At 44.4% G+C, this 24,612-nt stretch overlaps 1 protein-coding gene across 1 annotated transcript in view; it reads left to right on the top strand.

Moving 5' to 3' along the window:
• LOC122792799 (extracellular matrix organizing protein FRAS1-like) overlaps positions 1-24,612 on the top strand; it is a 4,352,848-nt gene that overhangs the window by 4,021,021 nt on the left and 307,215 nt on the right. The window lies entirely within an intron of this gene.

The raw sequence follows: 24,612 nt of genomic DNA, 5'->3' as shown, positions 1-24,612 counted from the left end.
CATGGCTGAAAAGGACCCTCACTCCTGATGTTCTTCGTGTTTCACTGTTGCAGTCATCACATCTGGGTTATCTGCCTGCAGGTAGCCCTCAGCCGGCCTAAATACCAGAGTCTTCGTATTTCTGCATCGGATGCTGTCACTTCTTCCATGACGTCAGTCGTCAGGGGTATAAAACATGCAGCCGATGCCATTACATCAGTCTTTCTTATCATGCGGTGCCTGAAGCAGAAACAGTTTGCAAGTGCCAGTCGGCCGTCTCCTGAAATTTTCTTTTTCGAGTTTCAGACCTGAAGTCTTCAAAAAAGATAAGTACCCCATTGGGGATCCTTTTTTCTTGCTCTAACCGATGTCAGTAAAAGTTAACAATTGTCATGCCTGTGGAAAGCAAATACCTCATAGAGATTTTCATTCTTACTGCATCACCTGTTTAGACCCAGACCACGACGTCCCTCACTTTCGGTTTTGTGCCTTGTTCAATGCCTGAACTATTCGTCGTCGGGCTATTTTTGTAGTCAAACACTTTCATTCTCTATCTCCGTACTTCAAAATGGCTTCGTTAAGCCATCCGACTACCAATCTTCCGAAAAAACATAAGGATAAAGACAGAGACAGACTGCATAGGTCCAAAACTGCCGACGATGCTTTCATTAAGCTAGCCACCAGTCCGCCGGTACTCAGTGAGGTGCTTCCACAGCATCTGATACCCACTACTACAGATTCGCAGGCCTCTACTGAGACCCATTCAGAGTCCAGTATGCCGCAAGATGCTTCTTGTACTATGGAACCTCCGGATGTCTCTACCTTGGATGGGTCTGGAGCCGCTGTGCAGGCACTGGCTTCTGAGGGTATATTCAGGCCTACAGACTTTCATATTAAACCGACGCCATCACTTCCATCCAGAAGTACTGAATTCCTCAGGCCAAAAACTCGCACTACGCCTAGAAAACCGACGACCAAACCACAGACTCAGGTCCATATGTCTCAAATACAAATGCTTAGAATGGCTGAAGACCTTATTACCTTAATTAGGGGAAGCCAGCCTTCCCCTCTAAGAGACCTAGAAGTGATTTTCTTTCTGATTCTTCTGATCAGGAATCTGATATCTCTGCTCCATCTGATTACCAGGATTTGCCCTTATCTACTTATGAGGATTCTGATGTAAAGGATTCCATTCCCTCTGCTTCCCCTCCAGAAGATTTTTCTTTTTGTGAAACCTTAATAACCCTTAGGGAACATTTCTGCTGGGAAAGCCAGAACTATTCTGAGTCCAAAAAGTGACTTAGGGAATTCTTACTCCTGCCTCAACACAGGCCTTTAGCTATCCCTCCTATTCTGGACATTGTAGATGATGCCTTCTTGGAATCTAGCTTTACCCCAGACAATTTACCTCCAGCTCCCAGAAAACCTGACAGGTATTACAGAGTACCTGACTCTCACAAGTTCCTCTTCAAGAATCCTACTGCGGATCCAAATACCATTTTCCAAGGACCAAAAGGCATTAAGGCTACTGCTGCCAAAAATCCTACCCCTTCTGATAGAGATTCTAGAGCCTTAGACAGATTGGGTAAGAAGGTGTACACTTCTGCTACTTTGGCCATTAGGGCTTTAAATTGCCACTTTCATATGTTAAAGTATCAGCATCATATTATGGGACTACATAAACAGAAAATGATGTTGATTCCTGACTGTGCTGAGCACAGACTTGCAAGATTTAATGCATTCTGCAGAACAAGTTGGTAAACATACTTTGCAATGTGGTTTTGATGTTTTAGAAGCATCTTGCAGGGCTGCTGTCACTGGGTCTGTACTTTGAAGGCAAGCTTGGTTTAAGGAACAAAACTTGTTAAAGCTAAATTACTGTACGTTCCCTTAAACCAGTACCGCCTTTTTGGCAAAAAAGCAGAAGAAGTCCTCAAAAGGATGGAGGAAAAAGCTAAATCTATGCAAACTGTTAAAGATTTCCTAAAAGTACAGCCTCCCAGATTCAGTAGGCATTGGCCTTCTAAGAACTGGTCCTTTCCAGTCCCTTCCAGGCCTTCTCAGTCCAAACCCAGGAAGAGCAGACCACCAAGATTTCAGTCTCAGGCTGTGCACAGATGTAAGCAGTGGGAGGCTCCCACTTCCAAAGCAGGGAGTAGTAAGCCACCCCCCTATGGAAAAATGGCACAGTAATTTAACCTTAACCCTTCCAAGCCCTGCTCAACTACTTGCTCCCTTAGGAGGAAAGCTCGCCCTGCATGCAAAATACTGGGAATTCATTACCCAGGACAAATGGGTTTTGAACATAGTTTCCCAAGGATACAGATTCCACTTCCACACACTACCAACCCCAAATGGTTGGCCAGACATCCCCCCAAATCAATGGGCGGAGGCCCAACAATAGGTTCTCTCTCTTGTCAGTATCAGGGCTATTCAACATGTCCCAGCAGAACAAAGGGGACAAGGTTTTTATTCAAGACTTTCTCTGGTACCCAGAAAAGACAATGCCTGGCATCCTATCCTGGACCTCTCTATTCTCAACACCTTTCTGGTGGTTCAAAAATTCAAAATGCTAACTCTTCAACAGCTTCTTCCCATGCTAACCAAGGATGCCTGGCTGGCAACACTAGACTTAAAGGAAGCTTACCTGCACATCCCAATAAGAGGATTCTGCAGACAATAACTATGTTTCAGGGTGGGCTCCATGCACGTCCAGTTCTCTGCACTTCCCTTCGGCTTATCTACTGCACCCAGGGTGTTCACAAAGTGTCTAGCTCCAGCCATTGCATTTTGCAGGCAGAGAAATATTCAGATTTACCCATACTTGGACGATTGTCTGACTCAGGCAGAAAGCCAAGACTTGCTGTTACAACACCTGGCATTCGTAAAGAAGCTTCTAACCTCACTGGGGTACACCATCAACGTAAAGAAATCTCACCTAGTACCCTGCCAACAGATTGTATTCCTGGGAGCAAGCGTGAATACAACTTCCCAGGTGGCATTCCTCACTCCGGAGAAACAAGTTTATTTGACAACCTACTTCAAATTATTGGCCACAAAAACCCAGCTATCTGCAAGGAAAATACTGCAAGCTCTGTGGTTCATGGCCTCTTGCATTCTGCTAATTCCATATGCACTCCAATGGTATCTAAATAGCCTATGGTGTCAACATTCTCAGGACCTGGAAACAATCATTCCTATCATTCCTTGTCTAAGGTCAGAGTTCCTTTGGTGGGCAGAGGCCTGCTACCACAACAAGGGACTCCCTTTCACACTACCCCCTGCCGCACAAACCCTAACAACAGACGCATCAGACTATGCATGGGGGGCTCACATGGCAGGGCAGTGCATTCAGGGCAAATGGAACCCGAGACAGATGCACCTCCATATCAAGCAAAAAGAAATGTTAGCTGTACAGAATGCTCTGACAGCCTTCAAAGACCGTACTCTTCCAGGACAGCTATTGGTAAAGACAGACAACACCACAGTTATGTGGTACATAAACAAGCAGGGGGGAACCCACTCCTACCCTCTCTGCAGACTAGCCATGGCTCTGTGTAACACAGCCTTGAGCTACCAAGTACTACAAGCACAATTCCTGCCAGGCAAACTAAATTCACTGGCAGATGACTTAAGCAGAAATCTCATGGACCCACATGAATGTAAACTAGAACCCAAAATATTCAACCTCTTGAGGAACAAATGGGGGACTCCAGAGGTAGACCTGTTTGCTTCCTCTCAGATCTACCAGTTGAACAAATTCTGCACAAGAACTCCCCACAGTCAAGCTTGGAAAGTGGATGCCCTGTCCTTTACCTGTGAAAACCTCTCAATCTATGGCTTTCCCCCTCTGCCCGTCCTCTCGAAGGTTCTACTAAAAATCAAACAAGACAAGCCAAGGACAATACTGATTGCACCAGACTAGCCATGCCAGCACTGGTAACCCCCTCTTGCGCAGTATGACACTGCTACAACCATGGCACCTGCCTCAGACCCCTTCCCTGCTGTCTCAGCAGGCAGGCCAGATCCTGCACCCTCAGCTTCAAACCCTGAATCTTGCAGCCTGGCTAATTCCTTGAGCTCTCCAATAGCATCCCTCAGTAAGCAGATGCTAGATGTCATTCTGGAGGCAAGGAGGCCTAGTACTAGAAAATCCTATGCTGAAAAGTGGAAAAGATACTGTTCTTGGAGCCAGGCTCAGGGGATGGGCACAACAGTGCCCAGCTTACCTCATATTCTAGAGTACTTAACAGAACTGCTCCACAAGGTTCTATCCTTCTCGTCAATTAAAATTCATGCCTTTGCCATTTCAGCACATTATAATACTGAGCCACCCCTCTTCTCTCACCCCTTGCTAAAACAATTCCTTAGAGGGACCAAAAATTTAAGACCCCCCCCAGGAGAGCTCCCACTCCAGCCTGGGACATTAACTTTGTATTGGAAAAGCTCACTCTTCCCCCCTTTGAGCCAGCTGCAACAGCAGAGTTGAAATTCCTTTCTTGGAAAACAGCCTTCCTTCTAGCCATCACTTCAGCAAGAAAAGTGTCTGAATTACAGGTCCTCATGGCATTGGAACCCTTCATTATCTTCCATGCAGACAGGGTTTCCCTCAGGATTAATCTTTCCTTTATGCCTAAGGTGGTGTCTAGTGTGGCTCTAAATCAGTCTATTCATTTGCCTACTTTTTTCCCTAATCCACAAAACAAAGGGGAACAAATGCTGCACTCTCTGGACGTGCACAGACAACTTAGATTCTATTTGGACAGGACTAAGCCTCTCAGAAAATCTGAGCAGCTTCTAGTTGGCTTTGCTGCAGGGGCAGAGGGGAAGGCCATTTGAAAGCAAACCATTTCCAAATGGATAGCCCATTGCACTCATTTATGCTGCAAGCACCATGGAAAACCTACCCCACAGGGGATACGATTACATTCCACCAGGGCTGCATCTACCTCTATGGCATTTCTCAGAGGAGTCCCTACCAGGGACATCCTGGAAGCTGCTACCTGGAGCTCTGTACATACCTTCACCAAGCATTACCACCTGCCTATCTTTTCTAAATCCAGAGCTGGATTTGCCACAGCAGTCTTGCAGGGCTTAATAGCTGGCCCTAATGCTCTTTAACTACCTCCTCCCTTCCTTAGCTTTGGGAATCAACCCAAATGTGATGACTGCAGTAGTGAAACACGAAGAACATAGTACAGATGTCCTTCAAGGATGCATCTGCAGTCTTTACAAATGGGTTGTCCTGTCGTCAGGCAGCCCTTCGGTCGGCCGGATTCCAAAGTCTGGGTCTGGCCCGCTGGTGTCGCACTTCACCCGGCGTCATTGCGGCAGTTATTGGGGTATAAAGGCATCAGGCGACGCCATTTTCCTCAGTCTTTCTTGCCGTGGCCAAGCAGAAGCTGTTCGCAAGTGCCGGTCGGTTAGATCCAGAGATTACTACTACCGAATACTACTTCGAAGACTTCTATAAAGCTAAGTACCCCGTTGGGGACTCTTTCTTGCCTCAGCCGATGTCAGAGAAAGTTAATAACTGTTTATCTTGTGGGAAACAAATACCTCATAAAGATTTTCACTCCTATTGCATACATTGTTTAGGCCCAGACCATGACGTAGCAGCTTGTCTAGCCTGTGCTTCTTTTAACCGGCGGACGCTTAGACGTCGTTCGGACTTTGCTGAACAGATTTTCGCTCGATTTTGCCTACATTATGCCGTCAGATCCTCCGACTATGCAAATAACCAAAAACGAAAGAAAAGGACCGACACTCGCGGTCCGCGGTTTCGGCCGAAACCGCGGTTAAGCAAACCACGAGTGTCTCGGTTTCGGCCGAAACCGAGCAAGCGGTTCTTTCTTCAGCCGATAACATGCCTTCTACCGAGGCCTCTTCTAACCTGGTAGAAACGCCTTCTGAAATCCAACCTTCTGTTGCGGTTTCACAGGATTTATCAGACACCATTCCCCTGGATATTTCCACCCCTGCACGTGGAGCTGCTAGGCCTCCTCCAGCTATGTCTATTAAGGCCTTTGCCAGGGCTAAAGCAGCCAAAGCATCAAAACCTGTGCCTGCCAAGCCCCCCTCTCACAGGCCCAGCACCAGCTCCCATATGCTTTCTTTGGCTGAGGATCTCATCTCTTTAATTCGTGGAGCCCAGCCTCATCCAGACAGGGTCTCTCTTCCTCCTCCAGAAAAGAGGCCTAGAGCAGAGCCCCCTGAGCCAGTATCCACAGATGACTCCTCTGATGACTCAGAACATACAGACCCTCCTGAGGCTTCTTATTCTCCTTACGAAGACTCTGATGCTGAGGAGTCCATCCCTTCAGCCTCTCCTCCTGAGGAATTTTCCTTTGGGGAAACCTTGCATGCTATGAGGGAACAATTTCAGTGGCAGGGCCAAGATTTCTCAGACTCTAGAAAAAGGCTTAGGACCTTTCTACATTTGCCACAGCATAGGCCCTTAGCTATTCCTCCAGTTCTTTCTGTTGTTGATGATGCATTTAATGATGCTTGCACTGCTCCTGATACTTTACCTCCGGCCCCTGCTAAGCCCGATAGGTACTACAGGGTACTGGACACTCATCACCACTTATATAAGGCTCCTTTTGCAGATCCAGAGACTATCTCCCAGGGTCCTAAAGCTGTAGCAGCTACTTCTTCTAAAAAACCCCTCCCCTCTGAAAGGGAATCCAGGTCCTTAGAGAGATGGGGTAAAAAAGTTTACACCTGTGCTACTTTGTCAGCTAGAGCTTTGAACTGCCAATTTCATATGATTCAATATCAAGAGTTTATGCTTGACCAGTTAACTAAAAAGCTGTCCTCTGAAGAATCTTTAGATAAAAAGTATGTTCAAGAAATGGTACATAACATACAGCAGGTTAGTAACCATTCTTTAAAATGTGGCTATGATGCACTGTAGGCTTCCTTTAGATCAGCCATGACTGGCACAGTTATCAGGAGGCATGCATGGTTAAAAGAACAGGCATTACCAGACCATGTCAAATCTAAGCTTTTGGATGCACCTATGGACAAGGTCAATTTATTTGGTTCCCCTGCACAGCAGGTACTAAAAAAGATGGAAGAGAAAGCAAAATCTGTGCAAACAGTGAAAGATTTCTTACAAGTTCAACCTCCAAGGTTTAGCAGGAACTGGCCTTCCAAGAATTGGTCCTTTCCGGACTACTCTAAGGCACAAAGAGGCAGGAATAGGCGCTCTAGAGGCAGACACCAATCCAGGGGTGCCTACAGGGGTCGCCAGTGGCAGGGTAACAACCAACGAGGCACGGATACAGCCACCACCACTACAACAACTCAATCACAGTGACTTGGCGGTGGCACCGCCTACCAGGGAACAACTAGAAGCACCCTTAGGCGGAAAGCTAACCTTATTTTCAAGAAACTGGCACTGCATTACAAGAGAAAAATGGATTTTGCAAACTATAGACCAAGGTTACAGGTTCCATTTCCATACTCTACCAGGAAAGAGAGGAATGCCAAACCTACCACCTACTCAAAGGACAGAAGCTCTAAAACAAATATCTCAATTATTAAGAATGAGAGCTGTGGAAAAGGTACCATCTATGGAGCAAGGAAAGGATTTTACTCCAGACTCTTCCTGGTACCAAGAAAAGAAAACAAATGGAGGCCTATTCTAGACCTGTCCGCTTTAAACACATTCCTCATTGTTCCAAAATTCAAAATGCTGACCCTACAGCAGCTTCTTCCCATGCTGGGCAAGGAGTCTTGGCTGGTAACTCTAGATCTCAAGGAGGCATACCTGCACGTCCCCATAAGACCAATTTGCAGAAGATACCTCAGATTTCTTGCAGGATCAGAGCATTATCAATTCTCAGCATTGCCCTTTGGCTTATCTACTGCGCCCAGAGTGTTCACGAAATGCCTGGCATCAGGAATTGCTCATTGCAGACTTCAGGGGATTCAAATCTATCCCTACCTGGACGACTGCCTGATACAAGCGGACAACAAAAACAAACTAACAGAAGACTTACAAAGAGTCATCTACCTGCTGCAAGCCCTGGGATATACAGTCAATACAAAAGTCAAGGCTGATTCCATCCCAAAGAATAACCTTTCTGGGTGCAGAACTGGACACATCAAAACAAATGGCATTTCTAACTACAGAAAAGAAAGAGCAACTTCCTCTCTACTTCTTGGCATTAGCAAAGCAGACCCATCTAACTGCAAGAAAAGTGCTACAAGCTCTAGGCTTCATGGCATCCTGCATAATACTGGTCCCTCATGCCAGGCTGCATATGAGAAAGCTACAGTGGTACCTAAAGAATTTGTGGTCCCAGCACAAGCACAGCCTAGAAACCAAAATTCCAATGATCCCATGCCTGAAGCAAGAGTTCCTATGGTGGGCTCAGGCCTGCCAATCAAACACAGGATTGCCCTTCTGCAAAAGGCAACCAAGACAAACCATCACGACAGATGCCTCAGACCTCGGTTGGGGGGCACACATGCTGGGCAAGTGCATTCAAGGCCTATGGACTCAAGACCAGCTGCATCTGCACAGAAATCTAAAAGAAATGATGGCAGTAAAATTGGCAATCCAGGCATTCAGACCTTTTCTCCAAGAAGGCCAGTTGATGATAAGGACAGACAACACCACAGTCATGTGGTACATCAACAAACAGGGAGGCACACACTCATACCCTCTATGCCGGCTGGCACTGGACCTATGGGATGTGGCTCTGAGCTACAACATTCAGTTACAGGCAATTTATGTACCAGGGAAGGAAAACATTCTAGCAGACATATTAAGCAGAACTACAACAGATGCCCACGAATGGATGCTGCATCCGGACATCTTCAAAACCATCACAAGAAAATGGGGATTACCACAAATAGACTTGTTTGCATCCCCATTCAATCACCAGTTGAAGAAATTCTGCACAAGGACTTACCACCCACTTGCTTGGAAGGTGGACTCCCTATCTTTCAGTTGGAAAAGCCTGACAGCATACGCATTCCCACCACTTCCTTTGACGCACAAGGTGCTTCTGAAGATCAAAGAGGAATGTCCGAGGATCATTCTGATAGCCCCAGACTGGCCAAGACAACATTGGTATCCACTGCTGAGGAACATGTCCCGGGAACAAATATGGACACTGCCCCTGATCCCATTACTGCTAACACAGAACAACTACAACATCCTGCATCCAAACCTAAAAACTCTGCAGCTAACTGCCTGGAACATTACATAACAGCAATTAACCCAAATTTATCACAAAGGGTTAAAGACATAATCCTGGAGGCTCGTAGACCTTCAACAAGAAAGAATTATGCAGCAAAATGGAAAAGATATTTCATCTGGAGTACTGCAAAGGGGCAAGATGTGACACTGGTGAACATAGCCAACATCCTGGAGTACTTGGCGGAGCTCTTCCATACAGGCCTGTCCTATTCTTCCATCAAGATACATGCATCAGCTATTTCAGCAGAATACAGCTTGGATCCTCCTGTCTTCTCGCATCCTCTGCTCAGACAGTTTCTGAGAGGAATTAAAAATGTAAAACCTCCCAGGAAACCTCCATTGCCAGCATGGGGCTTGAATTTTGTGCTAGAAAAACTGACTCTTCCTCCTTTCGAACCAGCAGCAACAGCAGAATTACAATACTTATCCTGGAAGACTGCTTTCCTGCTGGCAATAACTTCAGCAAGAAGGGTCTCTGAACTACAGGCATTAATGGCAGTGCAACCCTTCCTGATCTTCCATCAAGATAGAGTGTCCATGAGAACAAATCCTACATTTATGCCTAAGGTGGTATCCAGAGTCTCTTTAAATCAGGCTATCCACCTTCCTACATTCTTCCCCAACCCACAGAACAGGGGAGAAAGGCTCTTACATACCTTGGATGTGCACAGACAATTACGCTACTACCTGGACAGGACAAAAAACAATAGAAAAACTGACCAGCTTCTGGTAGCATATGCAACAGGAAAGGAAGGAAAACCAATTTCTAAACAAACAATCTCCAAATGGATAGGAAATTGCATTAGATTTTGTTACTCCTACCATGGAAAGAAAACTCCAGAGAACATCAGGCCTCACTCCACAAGGGCTACAGCCACTACCACAGCTTTCTTACAAGGAGTGGCTACCAAGGACATTATAGAGGCTGCTACTTGGACCTCCGTGCATACATTTGCCAAGCATTATAACTTACCTCTATACTCTAGATCCCGTGCTGGCTTTGCCACTGCTGTTTTGCAAGGGATCCTAACTACACCATAATCTATTCTCATTTCCTCCTCCCCTAGTTTAGCTATGGTATTCTACCCATTTGTAAAGACTGCAGATGCATCCTTGAAGGACATAGTACAGTTTTGTACCTACCATAAATGTAGCTGTCCGAGAGGAATGCAACTGCAGTCAGGATTACCCACCCTCCTTCCCCTCTGAGGTACTCCTAGGGTATTTGCCAATCTTCAGCTAGCTTGGGGGGGATCTATTATGGTGTATTTGTTTGTATATATGTACATACATGCTTATTTTGTGTGTTTGCTCTCTACTATTTGGAATCTTTGGCATTTATCCAAATTTAGCCATCCAAGAGGGCACCTGGCATCTGGGGCAAGAAACACTGAGGAAAATGGCGTCGGCTGATGCCTTTATACCTGAATAACTGCCGCAATGACGTCGGGTGAAGTGCGACACCAGCCGAAGCCAGACCCAGACTTTGGAATCCGGCCGACCGAAGGGCTGCCTGACGACAGGACAACCCATTTGTAAGGACTGCAGATGCATTCCTCTCGGACATCTACATTTATGGTAGGTACAAAACTGTACTTTGTGTACACTTACCATAAATGTAGATGTTCAAGTGTATTCACTGTTGCAGTCCTGGTTACACTCCCTCCAGCCCCCTGACTTCTCTTGGCTCTACCTTTCCTTCTTGTTTTGTATATTTATTTTTTCTTGTGTATTTGCTTTTTGATGGGGGTGTACCATACCATATAATTGCTTCCTATTGTGGGGGCACCTAGCATCTGTGGCAAGAAAAACTGATGAAATGGCGTCGGCTGCATGTTTTATACCCCTGATGACCTGATGTCATGGAAGAAGCGACAGCATCCGACGCAGAAATCCGAAGACTCTGGTATTCAGGCCGGCTGAGGGCTACCTGCAGGCAGATAACCCAAATGTGATGACTGACACTTGAACATCTATATTTATGGTAAGTGTACACAACTGTACTTTCACTTACCTCCCTTAACAAATGGTAAGTACATGCATAAACTATCTGAATGATAGGCTTTTCTGCTATATGTTTAAAATGGCCATTTCACTGACTGAAGTTTGCCTCTTAGAAGACACTTTTCTTGGTCACCATTAGCTCTTTTCAGAAGAATCTTCACTAACAGGTAGGACTTTATTCCACAGATATTATAACTAACCAGCACATGAAACTTCTCCAGGCTATTTGCTCCTTCCTCTCGGCCCTCAGAATGTGCGCAGCTTCTGTATCTCCACTACTTCATTATCATACATCAGTTTGGATACCAAAATAATCTCTGTCTAGACATTAGCTCTTTATTTCTTCTTCTTTGAGAAAAAGTTTGCACTGTTAAGCATTGCAGATAGCATTTGTTGCTCTTATCCAGGTAACCCTAATTTTTCCATTTTTCTAGACTGCAGCTGTGCTGATTTTGACATTTTTTACCCGCTGCTCACCCTCAGTGTGCAGGCTCCAGTATCTGTTATTCACCATCATGCTGAAAACACCGTTCAAAGAGAACTCCTACAACAGGCACATTGTGCATTCATATAATCTCCTTTGTCTTGGAGAGCAAAAGATTGCCCAATCAATAGGGGCTTCAACACCAGTGGACACGAGAGACCCCGGGGCATACTGTCAATGTTTCATACACAAAAAACCCTCTTCCTACTCCAGAAGAGCAGGACTGTGATTACATTTTGGACTTGCTACCAGTACATTCTCATGTACAGCATGTTTCTGCAGTATATGAAAACAGATACCACTTGCTTACAAGGACTGTACATTTCATTATTTAAAAATGTATTGTCAATGACTCAGATGTTCTTCGTGTTTCACTGATGCAGTCATCACATTTGGGTTATCTGCCTGCAGGTAGCCCTCAGTCGGCCAGAATACCAGAGGCTTGGGATTTTTGTGTCAGATGCTGTCGCTTCTTCCATGACATCAGGACTTCAGGGGTATAAAACATGCACCCAACGCCATTACACCAGCTTTTCTTCCCGTGCAGTGTCCGAAGCAAAAGCAGTTCGCTAGTGCCGGTCGCCCGCCTCCTGAAATTTTTGTTTTTCAAGTTTCAGACCTGAAGTCTTCTAAAAGATAAGTACCCCGCTGGGGATCCTTTTTTCTTGCTCTAACCGATGTCAGAAAAAGTTAATAATTGTCTTGTCTGTGGAAAGCAAATACCTCACAGAGATTTTCATTCTTACTGTATCACCTGTTTAGGCCCAGACCACGACGTTCCTCGCTGCCAGTTTTGTGCCTTGTTCAATGCCCGAACTATTCGTCGTCGGGCTATTTCTGTTGCTAAATTTTTTCACTGTCATTCTCCGTATTCCTAAATGGCTTCGATAAGCCATCCGACTACTGATCTTCCGAAAAAATGTAAGGATGAAGACAGGGACAGACCGCATAGGCTGGTACTCAGTGAGGTGCCCTCACAGCCCCTGATACCCGCTTCTACAGATTTGCAGGCCTCTGCTGAGACCCATTCGGAGTCCGGTATGCCGCGAGTTGCTTCTTCGACTTTGGAACCTGCAGATGTCTCTACCTTGGATGGGTCCGGAGCCGCTGTGCAGGCACCGGCTTCTGAGGGTGTATTCCAACCTTCCGATGTTCGTATTAAACCAACATCTTTGTTTTTGACTAAAACTACTGACTTTCTCAGGCCCACAATTCGCACTACTACTAGAAAACCAAACTCCAAAGCACATGCTCAAGCTCCCATGCCACGGAAACAAATGCTTAGAATGGCTGAAGACCTTATAACTTTAATTAGGGGAAGCCAGCCTTCCCCCTCTATAAGATAAAGATTGATTTTCCTTGTGATTCTACAGACCATGAGCCCGATCACTCTGATTTCCAGGACGTTCCCTTATCTACCTATGAGGATTAAGATGCAGAAGATTCCATTCCCTCTGCCTCCTCTCCAGAGGACTTTTCTTTTGGTGAAACCTTGCATACCTTAAGGGAGGATTTCTGCTGGGATGCCAGGACTACCCACAGTCCAAAAAGAGAATTTTTAGACTTGCCTCAGTACAGGCCTCTAGTTATACCCCATGTCCTGGATATTGTGGATGATGTCTTCATGGAGTCCAGTCTTACTCCTGATTCCTTACTACCAGCTCCTAGAAAGTCTGACAGGTACTACAAAGTACCTGACTCACACAAATTTCTCTTTAAGAATCCCACTGTGGATGCAGATACCATTTCCCAGGGACCGAAAGGCATTAAGGCTACAACAGCCAAAAACCCTACCGCTTCAGACAGGGATTCTACAGCTTTAGACAGATGAGGTAAGAAGGTATACACTTCTGCTACTCTTGCCATCAGGGCTTTAAATTGCCAGTTTCATATGTGAAAGTATCAGCAACATATTGTGGAGCTAATTAAACAGAAAATTATGTTGATTCCTGATTTTGCAGAACATAAAGATTTACAAGAGTTAATGCATTCTGCTAACCAAGTTGGAAAACATACTTTGCAATGTGGTTTTGATGCCTTAGAAGCATCTTGCAGGGCTGCTGTCACGGGGTCTGTTCTTAGAAAACATGCTTGGCTTAAGGAACAAATCTTGCCAGACCATGTCAAAGCAAAATTACTAGCTGCACCATTAAATCAAGAACGCCTGTTTGGCAATAAAGCAGAAGAGGTCCTCAAAAAGATGGAGGAAAAAGCTAAATCTATGCAAACTATCAAAGATTTCCTACAGGTACAGCCACCTAGATTCAGTAGGCATTGGCCTTCTAAAAACTGGTCCTTTCCAGTCCCTCCCAGACTTTCTCACTCCAAACCCAGGGGGAGCAGACCATCAAGATTACAGTCTCAGGGTATGCACAGATCTAAGCAACAGAGTGCTCCCACCTCTAAAGCAGGGAGTAGTAAGCCACCATCCTATGGTAAAAATTCGCAATGACTTATCCTTAACTCTTCCAAGCCTTGCCCAAGTACTTGCACCCTTAGGAGAAAAACTGACCCTCCATACAAAAAACTGGGAGTACATCTCCCAGGACAGATGGGTCTTGAACATTGTATCCCAAGGATACAGATTCTACTTCCACTCACTGCCATCCCCTAGCGGATGGTCAGACCTCCCTGCAAACCAGTGGGCAGAGGCCCAAAAGCAAGTACTTTCTCTTCTCAGCATCAAGGCTATTCAACCTATCCCAGTAGAGCTAAGGGGACAAAGTTTTTACTCCAGACTGTTTCTGGTACCCAGAAAAGAAAACTCTTGGCGCCCTGTCCTGGATCTGTCTATTCTCAACACCTTTCTGGTGGTTCCAAGGTTCAGAATGCTTACTCACCAACAGCTGCTTCCTATGCTAGCCAAGGACTCTTGGCTAGCGACCCTAGACTTAAAAGAAGCTTATCTGGACATCCCCATAAGGGAATCATGCAGGAAATATCTATGTTTTAGAGCAGGCTCTATGCACTATCAGTTCTCTGCACTTCCCTTTGGCTTATCTACTGCGCCCAAGGTATTCACAAAATGCCTAGCTCCAGCCATTGCATATTGCAGGCAGAGAAAAATTGAATTTACCCATATTCGGGCAATTGCCTGATTCAGGCGGACAGTCAGGAATTGCTACTCCAGCACCTGACATTTGTAAAGAGACTTCTAACCTTCACTGGGGTACACCATCAACAAAAAGATATCACAGCAGGTACCCAGCCAACAGATTGTATTCCTGGGAGCAAGCTTGAACACAACTTCCCAGATGGCATTCCTCACTCCAGAAAAACAAATTTATTTGACAAACTACTTCAGTATACTGGCCACCAAAACCCAGCTATCTGCAAGAAAAATACTGCAAGCCCTAGGGTTCATGGCCTCTTGCATTCTACTAATTCCATATGCAAGACTGCATATGAGGAAACTTCAGTGGTACTTAAAAAGTCTCTGGTATTAACATTCTCAGGACCCGGAAACAATGATTCCTATCATTCCTTGCCTAAGGGCAGAGTTCCTTCGGTGGGCAGAGGCCTGCTACCACAACAAAGGACTCCCTTTCAATCAACCCCCTGACACCCAAAACCCTAACAACATACACATCAGACTATGCATGGGGGCTCACATAGCAGGACAATGTATTCAAGGCAAATGGAGCCCAAAGCAAATGCACCTGCATATCAATGAAAAAGAAATGTTAGCTGTACAGAATGCTGTGACAGCCTTCAGGCGCCTCATTCTTCCAGTGCAACTATTGAGAAAGACAGACAACACCACAGTTATGTGGTACATAAATGAGCAGGGGGGAACCCATTCCTACCCACTCTGCAGGTTAGCAATGGCTCTGTGGAACAGAGCCTTGAGCAATCCAGTGCACCTGCAAGCTCAATTCCTGCCAGGCAAACTAAACTCACTGGCAGACGACTTAAGCAGAAACTGAATGGACCCACACAAGTGGAAACGGGAACCCAAATCATTCAAGCTTCTGATCCACAGGTGGGGGGCACCAGAGGTGGACTTCTTTGCTTCCCCTCAGAACTATCAGTTGAGCAAATATTCCATCGGAACTCCCCACAGCCAAGCATGGAAAGTGGATGCTCTGTCCTTTACATGGGAAACCTCTCAATCTATGGCTTTCCCCCTATGCCCCTCCTCTCGAAGGTTCTACTAAAGATCAAACGGGACAAGCCAAGGACAATCCTGATTGCACCAGACTGACCATGCCAGCACTGGTACCCACTTTTGCACAGTCTGATAGTACTGTCACCATGGCACCTGCCTCAGACCCCCTCCCTGCTGTCCCAGCAGGAGGGCCATATTTTGCACCCTCGGCTTTTAACCCTGAACCTAGCAGCCTGGCTCATCCCCTGAACTCATCACCAGTAACCTGCAGTAAACAGGTGCTGTATGTCATCCTTGAGGCAAGGAGGCCTAGAACTAGAAAATCCTATTCAGAAAAAATTGAAAAGATACTGTTCTTGTAGCCAGTCCTAAGGAATGGACATAACGGTGCCCAGCTTTCCTCATATACTAGAATACTTAACAGAAATGCTCCACAAAGGCCTATCCTTCTCTTCAATTAAGACTCACGCCTCTGCCATTTCAGCTCATTATAATACTGAGCCACCCCTCTTCTCTCATCCTCTGGTCAAACAGTTCCTGACAGGAGCCAAAAATGTAAGACCCCCCCCCCCCCAGGAGAGCTCCCACTCCAGCCTGGGACCTTAACTTTGTACAGTTCCTCTCCTGGAAAACAGATTTACTTCTAGCCATCACTTCAGCAAGACGTGTGTCTGAACTGCAGGCCCTTATGGCCTTGGAACCCATCATTATCTTCCATGCAGGCAGGGTTTCCCTCAGGACTAACCCATCATTTATGCCCAAGGTGGTATCTAGTGTGGCTTTAAACCAATCCATTCATTTGCCAACCTTTTTCCCTAATCCTCAGAATAAAGGAGAAAGAATCCTGTACTCCCTGGATGGGCACAGGCAGCTTAGGTTCTATTGGGACAGGACTAAACCTTTCAGAAAAACTGACCAGCTGCTGGTCAGCTTTGCTGCAGGGGCAGAGGGCAGGGCCATTTCAAAAGAAACCATTTCTAAATGGATAGCACATTGCATCCATTTCCGCTACAAACAGCATGGGGAACCTACCCCACAAGGGATCAGAACACATTCCACTAGGGCTACATCAACCTCTACAGCATTTCTCAGGGGAGTCCCTACCAGGGACATCCTGGAAGCTGCAACCTGGAGCTCTGTACACACCTTCACTGAGCATTACCACTTATCTATCTTTTCTAAATCCAGAGCTGGATTTGCCTCAGTAGTCGTACAGGACCTACTTTCCAGCCCTAATGCTTCCTGACTGCCTCCACCCATCCTCAGCTTTGGGAATCAACCGAAATGTGGTGACTGCAACAGTGAAACACAAAGAATATAGTACAGTTTTGTACACTTACCATAAATGTAGATGTTCGAGTGTATTCACTGTTGCAGTCCTGGTTACCCTCCCCCCAGCCCCCTGACTTCTCTATACTTCTACCTATTCTTTTTTGTTTGGCCTTATCTTATAACATTGGTATTTACTTTCTACTGGCGATGTTCCACACCATGTAATTGCTTCCTATTGTGGGGGCTCCTGACATCTGGGGCAAGAAAAACTGACATAATGGCATCGGCTGCATGTTTTATTATACCCCTGACATCATGGAAGAAGCGACAGCATCCGACACAGAAATCCCAAGACTCTGGTATTCAGGCCGACTGAGGGATACCTGCAGGCAGATAACCCAAATGTGATGACTGCAACAATGAATACATTCAAACATCTACATTTATGCTAAGTGTACACAACTGTACATTCTGTTGAGCAAAGGCTGGACATAAAACCAATTAACTTGCCAAACACAAACTAAAGATTGCTGCAGTGAATATAGTCATTAACAAGATTCAGCCTGGAAGTTGTCATTATGATAAGGAGGGCACTGGACATCCTGTGTATCCAGGAGACAAAGTGATAGGGCAGTGCACCAAAACTACTTGGTTTGGGATCAAGATCTACTACTCATGGTGTGGGTAGACCAGAAATGGTATGAGAATTGTGGTGAGGAGAGTCTTCAGAAGATAGGGAGGGATCTCATCAGAATTAGTGACAGATTGTTAAAAGTGTTCAGTCAGGCAGCAATTGCAAGACCTAGATAAAGCAGGACAACATGAGATAGTGCTGATTATTAGGGACCTGAATGCTTGTACCAGGACAGAGACAGACCAGGATATGAGGACTGCCTGGGTCCACATGGTGGGGAATGCAACAGAAATAAAAAAAGGAGAGACCACTTTAGACTTGTGTCTGGCAAATGGCTTGATGGTGACCAGCACATGGTTCAGCAAAAGAGACTGTCACAAGATCACGTAAGGAGTGGCCAATATTAGTCTCAGGTAAACTTCTCCTTACTAAGGGAAGGGCATTTTGTTACAAATGGAAATTCCAAATTAACCACCACCCCTTCAGGTGAGTTGAATGTCCATAATTAAATGCTTTGCAAATGTGTACAGTTTTCCAGGTAGCACATGCTTAAGAAATTTTCACAAGAAGAATCAATTTGGTGGTAACTTTCAAGAAGTGGAAAAATGCTTATATAACTAAGCAAGTCATTTTTCTTAAGTTAGTTTGACTGATAAAGTGCTTGTCCCTTTAATTAGGTTTCCATGGTAAATCTTTGATGTGTTGTAAAATGGATTTATTTTTAAGTATTTTTTTTTCTCTGAAACTCCTACTGGGCTGTGAAAAAAAGCCTGTTTTCAATCGAGGAGCCGGAAGAAAAGCTCTAAAGTTAGAAGAAAGTGTTTTGGCATGATCAATAGAATGTTTTGTATAAAGTATACAATAGACAGTAGATAGAAAACATAAAAAGACAGTAGAGACTTCTGCATTCAGTAGTACAAGTCCATTTGAAAGTACACAGATATCAATTTGAGCATGTTAGTCTTAGCATTATCAGTTTTCCTGATTTTTGACTATTTATCTATTTATAGTTTTACTTTTATGTACCTGTACCATATCTTTAACGTTACCTCTTGTGTACTTTATTCACTTTCTGTCCCTTTCAGCAGTGCTTCATTTCCTTTTTATGGATTTATACTTTCACTTTCATCAAGAGGTTATTTTTTTCCTTTTTGGATGCCTTTGCTGTCCCTTATCAGTTAAGTTTAAGTTTTAGCCCTTTTACTGCTGTAAAGCGTATTTCATTTGTATGAAATTCCTGATTTAAGTGGGATAAGTTGAGCCTTCCAATAGAAGAGGGTGGTTTAGTATTACCTGATATGAAGGGATATTTTAGAGCTACACAGTTAATGTTCATATATAACAGAAGCATAAAGCTGTAATTCAAAGTGGAAAATTATGATATTAAAGCTGGGGGGTGAAAGAAATAAAGAGAGAGTGGGATTTTGGCTGCAGGTCCATAACGGGACAGTCCCAGAGATTTTTTGTTTTGATTCTGGTCTATTTTCAGTCTGGCTTTCTGAGTATGTCCCAACTTTGGCTTCGGGGCATTGGGGGAGGGGTACTTACAGGAAATTTTAATAATCTTCTTCAAATTCCATCTCAAATTGCAGTTGTACTTGCAACATAATAATTCTGAGATTGTTTTACTATGGAGTAAGGAGAATATGTCAATAGAATGCTAAAATTTAGTATGAATTCACAAAACTGTACTGTTTTGACTATATTGCTTGCAGAAAGAATAAATAAAAGAAATAAAGAGCTGCACAATTAAGATAAGATTTTGATCAGTTCATAAATAGTAAACACTGAAAGTCTTGCCTAACCACCCCCACCACAAACATGCACAAAAATGTAATAACCGTATTGTTTTGCAGTGACTGGGGACTGAAAGCTTTAACAAGAACTGAATATTGTTAATTGTGTTCACCAGAGGGAAAGAAAACAGGACTGCATAAAGTAATTTGAAACCATTAATAGGGTTGATGTTGACATGATAAGTGGGTGATGACAACTGGGAGGTAGGGCAAGTTTCTTTCAGTCAGAAGTTTAGACTCTGGGGTTGTCCCTTTAAGAAGAATAACAGCAACCGCACAGAATATTATATTCATAAAGTAACGGAAGTTATCATAAGAACTAAACCAACATGAGAATGCAGAACGGAGATTCCATTAATAGGGATGACTGCAAGTAGGAATACCAGAAATAGGCAAGATGAGGGCTGGAATTTACTGGAGAAAACTGGCAAAGGAACCAAGGTATTGGGGCAGTCATATTTGGATTACAGACTAGAGACTGCATTCCCCACCAAGGAACTGGTATCAGAGTATAGGCAAAGAGAAAGGGATAGAGGAATCCTATGCGCAAGACCCACTTTGATAGAGTTTTTAGTTAAATCTAGAACAGAAGCTGCTACTAAAAATGTATAATTGGTAGGGCATATAAAATATTGCACAGTAGCTATAAGAATCAATCAGAGGAAGTAAGAAAAGATTGGGAAGAAAGACTGGGAAAGCACTTTACAAGAGACCAATGGGAGAACATTTGTATGGATCAAAAGAATGCAACAAAGTCCAGAAGGTTTAGGTATTTTGCTTGGAAGTGTTTACATGGGTATTTGTATACCCCGTGCAGACGTCAAATCATTTTTCCTCAGATGGATAGCAAATGTGTGTGTGATAGGGAAGAAAGAGGTAACGGGGAACAAAAGTTTTGGGAGTGTAATCAGATGTCAGATTTAAAAAATTCCCCATAGAGTACTTTGTCAGAAATATTGAGTGAGCAAATGGCTAGTATTAAGAAACTGATTCTTTTGAGCTGGAACACAGGATCTGAATTCGCTATACAGTATTTTGTTTGCATCATTTTTATATTTGGGCAGATATTTCTCCAAAAGCATGTTAAAAAAATCAATTGATTTATTTGTCTTTTCCTCGCGATAAATGACACATTTTCATGTCAGTAATCTGGAGGTGAGGGCAGTCCTCCTAGTACTGTGGGCACTTTAGGACTCCTTTCCTCAGGATGTCATTTTCATCAAAACAGACAAACACCTCTGTAGTATGGTATATCAGCAAGTGGGAAGAAACCTATTCGTGTCCACTTTGTATAGACATCATGTGAGTATGGCAGTGGGTAGTATAAAAAATGAGAGAATGAAAAACTGGTCTAGCTGTCTTCTGCCATATTTTTAGTATTGCATGCTTGCTAAATACTCACAAATTTGCCTGTTTAACCATTACATAAGTTTGAATTCATATTTAATGAAATTGCAATAATTGCTACTAAATCATTCCAATGTGCTCATCAAGCAGCATCCTACCATCACACAGAATAATACCACAGTACAAGCAGAAAATGATTGACTTCAGCAGTTGGCTACGTTTCTGTTGTCATTCTAAGGGGATCCAGTATCTGTCTGCCTGGGATGACATGATTGACAGATCTCGATGCTTTGCTAGAGATGGCCTGCATCTGTCACCCCTGGGCTTCCGGATACTAGCCAAGGCTCTTGCCACCCCTGTAGTGCCTTTTTTAGGTGGTGTTCCAAAGACCAAATTACCACCGTAACAGCTATAAACAAATGCAATCTGAGGGTCATGCTGCTCAACGGTAGAAGTCTAAATCTCAAAATGCACTCACTCGAAGCACTCCTTAAAATGGAGAACATCGACATTTGTGCTGTAACAGAGACCTGGTTTAAGGCAGCAGAAAGCACCCCTGTACTCCCAGGCTATAACTCATTCCACACATTTCGGCCCCAGAACTTGGACCGAAGCTCCAAAGGCGGTGTTGTTTCCATATTCATAAAGGATGCACACACCTCCAGACTAGTAGCCCAACATAATGCATCAGAGATACTTCATGTGAAGCTAACATTGAGTAAGACAGCGATTCAGGTCGTAGCCTGCTATAGGTCCCCAACCATGTCCCAAGACCCACACTCCACATTCCTAAGCACCCTAGAGAATATTAGGGTCCACCCTAACACTTTCATACTGGGCAACTTCAACTACCCCTCCATTAACTGGGAAAACTACTCATGTACCAATACACTTTCCCAACGTTTCCTGGGATTCATTAATTCCAATGCCCTGGACCAGCTCGTTCTTACCCTTCACTAGAGGTAGCAACATCCTTGACCTGGTCATTACTAACATGGGCGACCGTTGTTCTACACCTATAGTCAACTCCTCCCTGGTTAGATCCGACCACAAACAAATCACCTTGGAAATCCACATTCCTCCCCCCCCCCCTCCCACGCAAAGGTAGCCACTGTGAAAAGCTTCTACAAAGCTAACTTTGGGCTCCTAAAAACAGAGGTGTCTAACTTCACGGCACCCATGCAAATGGAGAATAGTTGCATGACCGCCGAATCATACACCAGTGCACTGTGCGAACACTTACACACATGCGTGGATCTTGCCATACCCAATAGAATCAAGGCGCTCTCCTCCAAAAAAAGAAAGTCAGTCTGGTGGTCCCCTGAATTTAACAAACTCTAAAGGGGAAACTGATGCAGAATAAGGTAAAGTCCCAAGACTGGAAAAACTCCCTTAACAGCCTCAACAAAAAGTTGAGATCCCTCATCAAATCCTCTAAGGCTAGCTATGAAAACAGAATTGCAGCAGATAGTAAAGACAACCACAAGGCCTTCTATAGTTATGTAAAGAATCTCCACGGCAGTACCCAGATTTACTCTGAGCTACTGCACAATGGTACCTCCTATACCGAGCCGACAGATTCAATGCCAACTTTATCCCACCCAAGGACCAATCATAGTACCAGTAGATTGACAGGCACCCAGTATTACTGCTGCCCAGGTTAAAACAGCACTGTCCAAGGCCAAGAATACAGCTTCTATGGGACCTGAGAGTATCTCTGGCTGTATTCTACATGAACTGCAGAGTGAACTGGCACCTCACCTGTCTGCCCTGTTCAATCACAGCGTCACCTAAGGCTTTTTTCCTACTGAATGGCACACTGCTGCAGTCATCCCTCTCCACAAAGGAGGAGCAACTACAGACCCTGGGAGCAGGTCTATATTACATTCTCGAAAGCCAACAATGTCAAATCTGACATTGTCGACACGAGAATAATGAAACTGTAGAACAACGAACAAGTAAACGGAAATCTTAGAAAGGGGAGATTTCCATTTACTTCAATCTAGTACAGTGTCGGAGTTGGTATATTTAAGTAGTGGGGGGTGCAGCCCCCCAGATGAGGGGTGCAGGGGGGCTTGCTCCCCTGCCTACACCGTTTAGTTTTTTTTTTTTTTTTTTTTTTTTTTTTGCTGTTTTTATTTTTTTTTCTGAACATTCGATGTTTTAGCAGTTCGATCACTAAAGGTCGACCTTTAGTGATTCGAACTGTTAAATATTCAATGTTCTAATATAGACCCCCCTGGGAGCTATAGCCCCATTAGCCTGACTAGTCTAATATGCAAAGCTATGGAACGCATCATCATGGACCTAGTAAACAAGGATATAGGGAATCTCCAAACTCTGGATCCCCCACAGTTTGGTTTTGTGAAGGGTAGATCATGCCTGCGCAACCTGGTTGACTTCTTTGAGTCAGTCACTAGAGCTGTGGATGAAGGCAAGGTGGATCATACAGCCTACCTTGATCTGGCCAAGGCCTTTGATACCATTCCCTACTCAGGAATCATACAAAAACTCACTGAGCTAGGTATCAAACCTTATTTCACTACGTGGGTTGCAAACTGGCTCACAGATAGAACCTGCCGACCAGTCACGAGTGGAGTCCCACAGGGTTTGGTCATGGGTCCCTCTCCTGTTTGGTAGATACTTCTCTGAAGTCCAGGCCAACAGAAAGGGACTCTGGCTGACAAATTTTGCAGACGATTGCAAGTTGGAAGCTATTATTAACTCCCCAAGTGATGTTGACATCCTACAGAAAGGCCTCACTGAGACCAACGACTGGTGTCAAAACAATGACCTTAAGCTCAGGGCCAAAATATGTGTTGTCATCCCCTTTGGGAAAAACCCATTTCCCATGAATTACCACTTCAGTGGTAGTCCACTGAACACAGAAGGCATTATAAGAGATCTTTGAACACAGGTTGATAGCAACCTTTCTTTTGACCACCACATTGCCACTGTGGTCAGAAAGTCCTTCTATGTGGCACATCTCATTACTAAGGGTTTTGCATCCAGGAAGAAAGAGGTAATTGTCTCTCTCAACTCTTCCCTCATTAGGCCAGTCATCGAGTACAATGCCCCATTTGAAATGTACTTCACTAGTCACCTGCAATAACTGGAGAGGCCACAAAAGTACCTCACAAAGAGGATCCTAGGCCTTAAACACTTGTCATATATGGACAGACTCAAAAAACTCCCAACTATTCTCTAACTCATATTGCCTACTTAGAGGCGATCTCTGCTTGACTTACAAAGCCATGTCTGAGCCATCTCTGTTATAAATGCTACATCTAAAGAAATCCCAATCCCTCCGCACCACACGCTCCAGAGACCTCAACCTCATTACCACAATCAACAGAACATGCTGGAGGGAGAGGTTCATAACCCAGAGACTGCCCATTCTATGGAATAGAATTCCCATACATGTCAAATGGAGCACCTCACTGGCCCTCTTCAAGAGGAATCTTGATGAGTGGATGGGAAATAGAAAATTCACCCCGGGGATTACTCCAGTTGCTCTACTCAACAGAGGCACTGAGAACTAAGGTCAGGTGGCACGATGCCAGGGTAATCCTATGGGCTAGGTGTGTAAAGGCTCCAGGGCCATTAGCCTAGCACACACCTATGAATCTGTGAACTTTTCTGCTGTGCAATATGTTGGCTGGCTTGAACTTGGTAAACAGGTTTGTTCATCTCTATGATGTGGTTTCTAACTGCAGTCTGCCCTTTTTCTACAAAATAACCTGTTTCTCTCATACCTTGGCGTGGTATTTCCTT

Source organism: Protopterus annectens, chromosome 2.part0 (assembly GCF_019279795.1).
Source record: "Protopterus annectens isolate FY-2018-M chromosome 2.part0, PAN1.0, whole genome shotgun sequence".
Classification (NCBI taxonomy): domain Eukaryota; kingdom Metazoa; phylum Chordata; order Ceratodontiformes; family Protopteridae; genus Protopterus; species Protopterus annectens.
The sequence above is the reverse complement of the archived record's forward strand: the minus strand, read 5'-3'. Positions and strand labels throughout refer to the sequence as shown.